This window comes from Dendrobates tinctorius, unplaced genomic scaffold (assembly GCF_039654945.1).
Source record: "Dendrobates tinctorius isolate UK_male_01 unplaced genomic scaffold, ASM3965494v1 ptg000158l, whole genome shotgun sequence".
In the NCBI taxonomy this organism is placed as follows: domain Eukaryota; kingdom Metazoa; phylum Chordata; class Amphibia; order Anura; family Dendrobatidae; genus Dendrobates; species Dendrobates tinctorius.
The window spans coordinates 41007012-41016665 of record NW_027361825.1 but is presented as its reverse complement, the minus strand read 5'-3'; the positions used below and the strand labels follow the sequence as shown (position 1 = coordinate 41016665).

The 9654-nt window shown below is 42.5% G+C and overlaps 1 long non-coding RNA gene across 1 annotated transcript; it reads right to left on the bottom strand.

Annotated features, from left to right (window-relative positions):
* Positions 1–130: 130 nt before the first annotated feature.
* On the bottom strand, positions 131–9386 carry LOC141052126 (uncharacterized). Its single transcript, XR_012220751.1, has 2 exons — positions 3727–9386; positions 131–1365 (listed from the first exon to the last, which is right to left on the bottom strand). It is a non-coding gene; the product is annotated as an uncharacterized lncRNA (long non-coding RNA).
* Between the last annotated feature and the right edge of the window lie 268 nt (positions 9387–9654).

Genomic DNA, 9654 nt, shown 5'->3' with positions numbered 1-9654 from the left:
TTCCCTTCCTCCGACTCCACCTCCGACTCCCAACATATATTGCTTATATTTAAGTGAAAAATTTATTGTAGTACAGTGTGAACATCAGACACTTAATGATTTTTACGATACAATAATCAAGACATTTAGATAGAACATAATATATATTTATTGGAATACAACTTTAGAACACAAAAAACTGTAATAAATTGTAAATATGTAATACACTATGTAAATATCGATTACATATATATATATACAGTATATATATATATATATATCACTATGTAATAAACTATGTAAGTGGCAAAAAACAGTTTTCAACAAAAACATGCTAAATAACATTTGTGCAGTCTAGGAATTTGTCCTAAGAAATAGAATTGCCTCCCTCAGATCCTTCTTCATAGATGACCTCAAATCTGACCTAATAATTTTAAGGCTATAGAACAACCTCTCTACAGTAACTTGGGTTGGAGGCAAAGCCGTAACCACATGGGCAACATCTCTAACAATTTACGGGTATAAAGGAATTGCCTCATGCACAGTCAGTTTTGATGAACGGTTGAATTTTTCTTTTTCTTTGAGAGCAAGTGAAACATTTTGCTGAAATATGGTCAATCTGCTTGCTATAGGAGACGGAGTGAAATCTTTTTCCTTGAGGCAACGCTTTGCCTGCTCCATATCATCCAAATACTTGTCAAAGTCAAACTCCTCATCTGATGAGGATGAAGATATGGCAGCAGTAGCACTGTCAGGACCCAAGTCCTCTTGCGCCTGGCAGTCCTCCTGTAGGCCACTCTTCTTTTCCTTTAGTAAGCTGTTGATCATCAAGCAGTATACGATGACTTGGGTCCACATAAACAGCTGCCAGAAAAATTTTATTTTCCAATAGCTGTGTATCTCTCCGTTTCATTGAAGCAGAAATGCCATCTGCGATTAAATCTCCTCTTTGGGACAGGGAAAATAGCAAGTTCTTCCACTCCCTTATGAAAATGCCAGGACTTAAATCCTCAGCTTGTAATTTTATAGTCACGGTAAATAGCTGATTAAGCAATTCCTTCAGTTCAGCCACCTGTGTCCATTGACCTTCATTCAGGGTTACCTGAGGGTTCGCCATATCTATAAGAAACGGTTTTAGTCAGGATCAAAACTAGGGGAGGGGGGCAGAACCTCATACTGTTCCGCAGAACCTCATACTGCACACCTCAGCTGCTGCAGAACCTTATACTGCACACCACTACACTTGAAAATAAAGCCTGCACCTTAAGATGTGGTGAATGCAGTCTATTTATTCCAACTATCAGCTGATGTTGATGTGTTACTAAAGACGAGCAATGCCTGTCCTGGGCGTCCTTTTGGGCAGCTATGAGGTGTACCTGACTGGTGCTAAAAAAAAAAAAAAAAAGGAGTGTTAGTCTGTGTGCTACCCGGCTTTCATTCTTTTTGGTACAGATAAGATATGGATAGACAGATATGGATAAATGGATAGATAGAGCAGATTTCTAATCTGCTTTTGCTATTGAAAACATTATCTATGAGCTCAAAAACCTATCAGGTGATGCGATTTTTTAAAAACCTGATCTGCTTTTGCAGCTGAAAAACGTATCCTCAAAAAACGCAGCAAAAACGCTGTGTTTGAATGTAGCCTTAGATCAGGAATAGAACAGTCATTTATAGGATATTTCATAACTTTCCCAAATTCCTATGAAAAAATATTCAGCACATTCTGCATTGAACTACTGTACCCAATTTATTATATATTTTAGGAGTCGGACCATTTTATACCGACTCCAACTCAGACTCCACCAAAATGAGCTCCGACTCCACAGCCCTGCAGGCAGAGATGCTTACTTGTATAGACAGGCCTCAATACAAATGCACTAACAGGGTGCAGCGGACCCAAGTAAAATGGCAACTGCACAGGTGCAATAATACCTAATGAAACAGCCAGCCTACAATCAGGGATTGGCTGTGTGGCACACCAGTGCAAAAAAATATAATCCGTATGTGGCAGTGCTCACATAGGGAATGCAGAGCATATGGTTCACAGCCTCTTAGTAACACCATATAGGGGGGCTGTCCAGTGCTAACTATAACGCATCCCGTGTGAACAGAGGCCACAGCTTATAGAACCATTTGGGCCCAACTGCACCCTGAAAAGTGCACAAAAGCATATCAATATATGTAAGGTATTGGTTAATATTATGGCCATAATACGTAAGCTGGCAAACTAACGTCAAAGTTCCTTACACTTGCCAGTCCTACTCTAACATGAAAACCACAGAAAGAGGAAAGAATCCTCCAATATTTGAGAAAAAAACAAAACAGGCAGAGATGCTTACTTGTATAGACAAGTGCACTAGCAGGGTGCAGCGGACCCAAGTAAAATGGCAGCTGCACAGCTGCATAAATACCAAATGAAACAGCCAGCCTACAATCAGGGATTGGCCGTGTGGTACACCAGTGCAGAAGAAATAGTCCGCATGTGGCAGTGCTCACACAGCGAATGCAGGGCTTCTGGTTCACAACCTCTTAGTAACACCATATAGGGGGGATGCCCAGTGCCAACTAGAATGCATCCCGTGTGAACAGAGGCCACAGCTTACAGAACCATTTGGGTCCAACTGCACCCTGAAAAGTGCACAAAAACATATCAATATATGTAAGGTATTGGTACACGGCCAATCCCTGATTGTAGGCTGGCTGTTTCATTAGGTATTATTGCACCTGTGCAGTTGCCATTTTACTTGGGTCCGCTGCTCCCTGTTAGTGCATTTGTATTGAGGCCTGTCTATACAAGTAAGCATCTCTGCCTGTCAAGGTCTTTTTTCAACCTATGTAACTATATGTGTTATTTCCAAGAAAGAGTCTTGTCTCCGTGTAACTCCTGTTAAGGTGCCCTAGCAGTGGCCTATAGCCCAGACTCCCCTTTATCAGTCGGGGCATGAAGACACATTCATTTGAACAGTCGCCCTGTAGTGCCACATTGGTCTTGGGAGTGGTTGATACAGAAGAAATGCATCACAGTCTGCAGCCATTATTGGTGATAATAGCTGATAGCCAAGGGTGCTTGAGGGGGTACAACCCTCCACAATATTAGTCTTAAGACTTTAAAAGTAATCTGTCTGCAGGTTTTTGCTACCTCATCTAAGAGAAGCATAAGGTAGAGGCAGAGATCCCGATTCCAGCTATGTATCACACCTAGTTTACTGGGTGCAGCAGTTGTGATAGAATTCCAGTTTTCTTTGCTGCAGGCCTAGCTGAGCTCAAAAGCTGAGCTGTGTATAACCCCGCCCCACAGCACTGATTGGCTGCTTTTAGTGTACATAGTGGATTGACATAAAGCTGCTAGTCAGTGGTGAGAATGGGGTTGGACTAGGAGTAATAAGACACATAGTCCTCTAGTGAATCTCTTGCTGATAAAACATTGATTTAATTTAAACTCCAAAACAGAGCCTAGTAACAGACTGCTGGAATCAGGGTATCTGTCCTTACTTCTCCCTACAGAGTATCTGCTCCCGGATCACATAGGAAAAACAATCAAATAGATCTGAACCAATCAAATACAATGACCAAAGGTGCCCCAGCACTCAGTTGGCCACTCAACTCCTTTTAGAGACTAAGAGCTCACCGTAGACAGTCTGAGTCTTCTGATCCTTATTGATCAAAATTTCAAAAATGTAATTATGGTAAAATATTTTGAAAGTGCAATTAATATTCCCTTTCTGAATGGTGGAAGGGACTCACCTTAAGGCACTAAGGGGAGAGGGCAGCACCTCCTATGAGTGAAGCACCATCTGTCACCTAAGTATTACTAAGTCAATACTTTACTCCTGATGAACCTTTGAGAGACAAACAAAGGGGAAAACGCTTTGAGTTCTTTTGAACATTATACAAATGCACATGTGGTAGCCATTTCACGTTACCTGGTTTTCATTGTGTTGACATGCATAAGGAATAAAACACCTTTGTCACGTCCCCCGTCCTGAGTGACACGGCCAGCAGGCCAGTAACTGATACAACAGGACACGGCACGTGTAATTGTCCTATGTGACACGGCCCACAGGCCGATAACTAATACAATAAGACAAGGGAATAGGGAAAACCTGGGTAACAATAACAATGGTGGCCCTGCGATAGGGAACGGGGAAGTGGAGACCTCCTGCACTCCCGAGTCAGTGTCTCTTCACTCCTAACGTTCCCTAGGCTGATTCCGCACCAGGCGCCGATCAGGATACCTAATATCCCTAGCTCGCCCTGCACCTAAACCCTCACTAGGGAAATGGTCGGTGCGGAAACTAATCCCACCACTGCACTAAACACACACAAGGAAAAATGACATAACAGGGGAACACCATTTAGCTTTGCTCAGTTGCTTACGCTCCCAGCAACAGAGCCCACCACCTGCGTGCATCTTTTCCTCCACCGAGTCCAACATCTGGGTGCACTGTCCAGCAACGGATCTTCTCAGCACCATAGTGCAGCCTTGGAGCAAACAGAGTCCACACCTGCGTGCAGCCGTCCAGAAACAGAGACCAGCAAATGAGTCCAGCTTTTCTGCCAAAGAGTCCATCATTTTGAGTCCAGCTTCCGCAACCGAGTCCAGCATTCTGAGTGCAACTCTACACCATAGCTGCCACTCCACCAAGCAATCCCAGCCCTCCTTGCAGACACCATAGCTGACACTCCAATCCATGCCAGCCCTCCTTGCAGACACCATAGCTGCTACTCCAGCACTCTGACTGGGCTGCCTGTGACTCTCCTTGCGCTCCATTCTTTACCCAGGCTTGCTTGCAAATGAGGAACTTAACACCAACAGTGATTAACACACCTGATACTCTTTTATAGAGCAATCACACCTGTTACATAATTACATGCACAAACTAAGGTAACCAGAGAGCAATGACCCTAATGGCCACCGGGGGGAAAACTACAACTGAAATCACCACAATGCAATGACCCTCATGGCCACCGGGGGCAAAACCACATTTGGCACACAGCCAAAGGAAAAAAAAAAAAAGGATATTTTGTGCATTTAACCCCTTACCTACAATGGACGTAATATTCCATCCATGTGACCCTGGACCTAATTTCCATGGACGGAATATTACGTCACAGCGATCAGCGGCGCCCACGTGGTGAGCGCCGCTGATCGCGGCCGGGTGTCAGCTAATTATCACAGCTGACACCCGGCACAATGTGTCAGGGGCGGTCACGGACCGCCCCCGACACGTTAACCACTTGCACACCACGATCAAACACGATCGCGGTGTACCGGGGGTTAAAGGGAAGCATCGGCAGGGAGGGGGCTCCCTCCGTGCTTCCCTGAGCACCCCACGGCAGCGCAATGTGCAGCGCTGCTGCGGGGGGCTCCTTTCCTGCAGGTCCCCGGATCCAATATGGCGACGGGGACCTCCGGGGGCCTGCAGGAAGCTGGCTTCCTCAGTGCCTGAAAAGCGCAGGCATGAGGAAGCCTTCCGGACTGCCTGTGACAGATCGCTGATCTGTCACAGTGATCTGTGATGTGACAGATCAGCGATCTGTCACAGGACAGTTATGTCCCCCCTGGGACATTGTAATAAGGTAAAAAAAAAAAAAAAGGAGTAAAAATAATTTAAAAAAAAAAAATAATAAAAAAAAAATATTCCCCAATAAATTCATTTTTTGGAAATAAAAAAAAAAAAAAAACAATAAAAGTACACATATTTGGTATCGCCGCGTCCGTAACGACCCGCCCTATAAAACTGTCACAATAGTTAACCCCTTAAGCGAACCCCTTAAAAAATAAAACGAAGCAAAAAATAATGATTTATTATCATACCGCCGAACAAAAAGTGCAATAACGCACGATCAAAAAGACGCATATAAATATCCATGGTACCGCTGAAAACGTCATCTTGTCCCGCAAAAAACGAGCTGCCACACAGCATCATCAGCGAAAAAATAAAAAAGTTACAGCTTGCAGAATAAAGTGATGCAAAAATAATTATTTTTTATATAAAATTGTTTTCATAGCATAAAAGCGCCAAAACATAAAAAAAGACCTAAATGAGGTATCGCTGTAACCGTACTGACCCGAAGAATAAAACCGCCTTATAAATTTTACCGCACCCGGAACGGCGTAAACGCACCACCAAAAAGAAATTCATGAAACGCTGGTTTTTGTAAATTCTGCGTCCCAAAAAACAAAATAAAAAGCGATCAAAAAATGTCACGTGCCCGAAAATGGTACCAATAAAAACGTCAACTCGTCCCGCAAAAAATAAGACCTCACTTGACTCGGTGGGTCAAAATATGGAAAAATTATAGCTCTCAATATGTGGTGATGCAAAAACTATTTTTACAATAAAAAGTGTCTTTTAGCGTGTGACAGCTGCCAAATATAAAAACCGCCATAAATAGTAAATCAAACCCCCCGTTATCACCCCCTTAGTTGGGGAAAAATAATAAAATTAAAAGAAAATGTATTTCTTTCCATTTTCCCATTAGGGCTAGGGTTAGGATTAGGGCTAGGATTAGGGTTAGGGGTGTGTTGAGGTTAGGGTTGGAGTTAGAATTAGGTGTTTCCACTGTTTGGGCACATCAGGTGCTCTCCAAATGCAACATGGCGTCTGATCTCAATTCCGGCCAATTCTGCGTTGAAAAAGTCAAATGGTGCTCCTTCCAAACTCTGCCATTCGCCCAAACAGTGTTTTATCCCCACATATGGGGTATCAGCCTACTCAGGACAAATTGCAAAACAACTTTTGCGGTCCAATTTCTCCTGTTACCCTTAGGAAAAAAAAAAATTGGGGGCAGAAATATCATTTTTGTGGAAAAAAATGATTTTTTTATTTTCACGCCCGGGCGTTATAAACTTCTGTGAAGCCCTTGTGGGTTCAAAGTTCTCACCACACATCTATATAAGTTCCTTGAGGGGTCTAGTTTCCAAAATGGTGTAATTTGTGGGGGGTTTCCACTGTTTTGGTACATCAGGGGTTTTCCAATCGCGACATGGTGTCCGATCTCAATTCCAGCCAAAAATGTCAAATGGCGCTCCTTCCCTTCCGAGCTCTGCCTTGCGCCCAAATAGTGGTTTACCCCAACATGTGGGGTATCAGCGTACTCAGGACAAATTGCACAATAACTTTTAGGGTCCTGCTACCCTTGGTAAAATGAAAATTGGGGGTGAAAAGATCATTTTTGTGGAAAAAATATGATTTTTTAATTGTACCGCTGTACGTTATAAACTTATGTGAAGCCCTCACCATATATCTAGATAAGTTCCTTGGGGGGTCTAGTTTCCAAAATGGGGTCACTTGTGGGGGGTTTCCACTGTTTAGGCACATCAGGGGCTCTCCAAACGCAACATGGCGTCCGATCTGAATTCCAGCCACTTTTGCATTGAAAAACTCAAACGGCGCTCCTTCCCTTCTGAGCTCTGCCATGCGCCGAAACAGTGATTCCCCCCCACATATCGGGTATCAGCGTACTCAAGACAAATTGCACAATAACTTTTGCAGTCCAATTTCTCCTGTTACCCTTGGTAAAATGAAAAAAAAATTGAACCTGAAGTATTTTTTTTGTGAAAAAAAGTTAAATGTTAATTTTTTTTTTAAATATTCAAAAAATTCCTGTGACGCACCTAAAGGGTTAATAAACTTCTTGTATGTGGTTTTGAGCATCTTAAGGGGTGCAGTTTTTAGAATGGTGTCACTTTTGGGTATTTTCTATCATATACACCCCGCAAAGTGGCTTCAAATGTGATGTGGTCCGTAAAAATAAAATGGTGTTGCAAAAATGAGAAATCGCTGGTCAATTTTTAACCCCTATAACTTCCTAACAAAAAAAAATTTTGGTTCCAAAATTGTGCTGATGTAAAGTAAACATGTGGGAAATGTTACTTATCAAGTTTTTTTTTGTGTGCCATATCTCTGTGATTTAAGGGCATAAAAATTCAAATTTGGAATATTGCAAAATTTTAAAAATTTTCTCCAAATTTTCCGTTTTTTTCACAAATAAACGCAAGTTATTTGAATGAAATTTTACCACTAACATGAAGTACAATATGTCACGAGAAAACAATGTCAGAATCACCGGGATCCATGGAAGCGTTCCAGAGTTATTACCTCATAAAGGTACAGTGGTCAGAATTGTAAAAATTGGCCCGGGAGTTAACGTGCAAACCACCCTTGGTAGTGAAGGGGTTAATCTGTCAGATCCAACCTGGATCTTGACAACCTTCTTGAATATACGATGATTTTAATTAAAGGTGTGTAAAAAATATTTGTATATATTCTCTGACTTGGTTGCTATTTACTGTAGCAGGTTATTGGTGTATTCTTGTGCTGTCAGTTCCTTGGCTTATCGGGTCTACCGTCTCATTTGGCATTTTTTCACCAATTAAATACTATTAGCTATAGGGCCTACTAGTAGGCTATAAGCAGGAGAATAGACGTTGAGCGGGGGGCGCCAATTGCATAACTGGGGTGCCAACCTCCGTGGCTAGGCAGTGTATTTTTCTTATGAGGGACTCTACAGGAGACTTCAGCATGAGGTTATCAATATCTTTTGGCTAACTATTCTCTTTGTTGTTACAACACCATCCATTACTGCCATAAAGAGTTATAAAATAGACCCATACCTTGTTCCCAGATTTCTTGCATGTGTAAGGTTTCTACAGATAAACCTTTTTAATGTATAATTAATAAAAATTAATGTTTTTATAAGTAGTATTTTTTTGTTGATTAAAAACAGCAGAGGCTTCCATTAGTGATATTAGAGAGGAGTACAGACTCCAATACCCCTCCTCTTGGACTTATCCTCTGCCTTTAACCTGGTGAACTATGCCCTATTTCTACAGGTTCTCTCATCTCTTGGCATCACAGACTTGATCCTTATCTAGGATCTCTTCATACCTAACAGACCAGACATTCCTCCCATTCACACACCTCCTCCTCATCATCTTGCCCCCTATCGGAGTCCCCCAAGGTTCAGTTCTAGGGCCCCTGTTCTTCTCCATGTACACTTTTGGCTTGAGACAGCTCATAGAGTATCACGGCTTTCAATATCACACAAATCTACCCTGATATCACCAGAATCCTACAATGTCTGTCAGCTATTTGATCCTTCTTCTCAGCCCAGTTTCTAAAACGTAACATGGACAAAACAGAATTCATCATCTTTCCCCCATCTCACTCAACTGACCTATCCATCAAAGTCAATGGCTGCTCACACTCCCCAGTCCCGCTGCCTCGGGGTAACCATTGACTCTGTCCTCTCATTCAAACCACATATCCAACCCATTTCCACTTCTTGCCGACTCCAAATCAAAAATATTTTCTCAGATCAGCACATTCCTTAACTAAGAATTTGCAAAAACCCTAGTCCATGCCCTCATCATCTCCTGCTGTGTCCTCACTTTGCTGCGTGACTAATCTCCCCCCCCCCCCCCCCCCGTTATTCCCTGGCCTCTCTCCTGTGTCAATCCCTTCCCTGGCTCTTTATTGCCCAGAGACTCCAGTTCAAAACCCTAACCATGACATACAAAGCCATCCACAAGCAGTCAGTCTCCTCCACACACATCTATGATCTAGTCTCCCGGTACTTACGTACACGCAATCTCCAAACTTCACAAGATCTCCTTCTCTACTCCCGTCTTATCTCCTCTTCCATCTATTGCATACTAGATTTTTC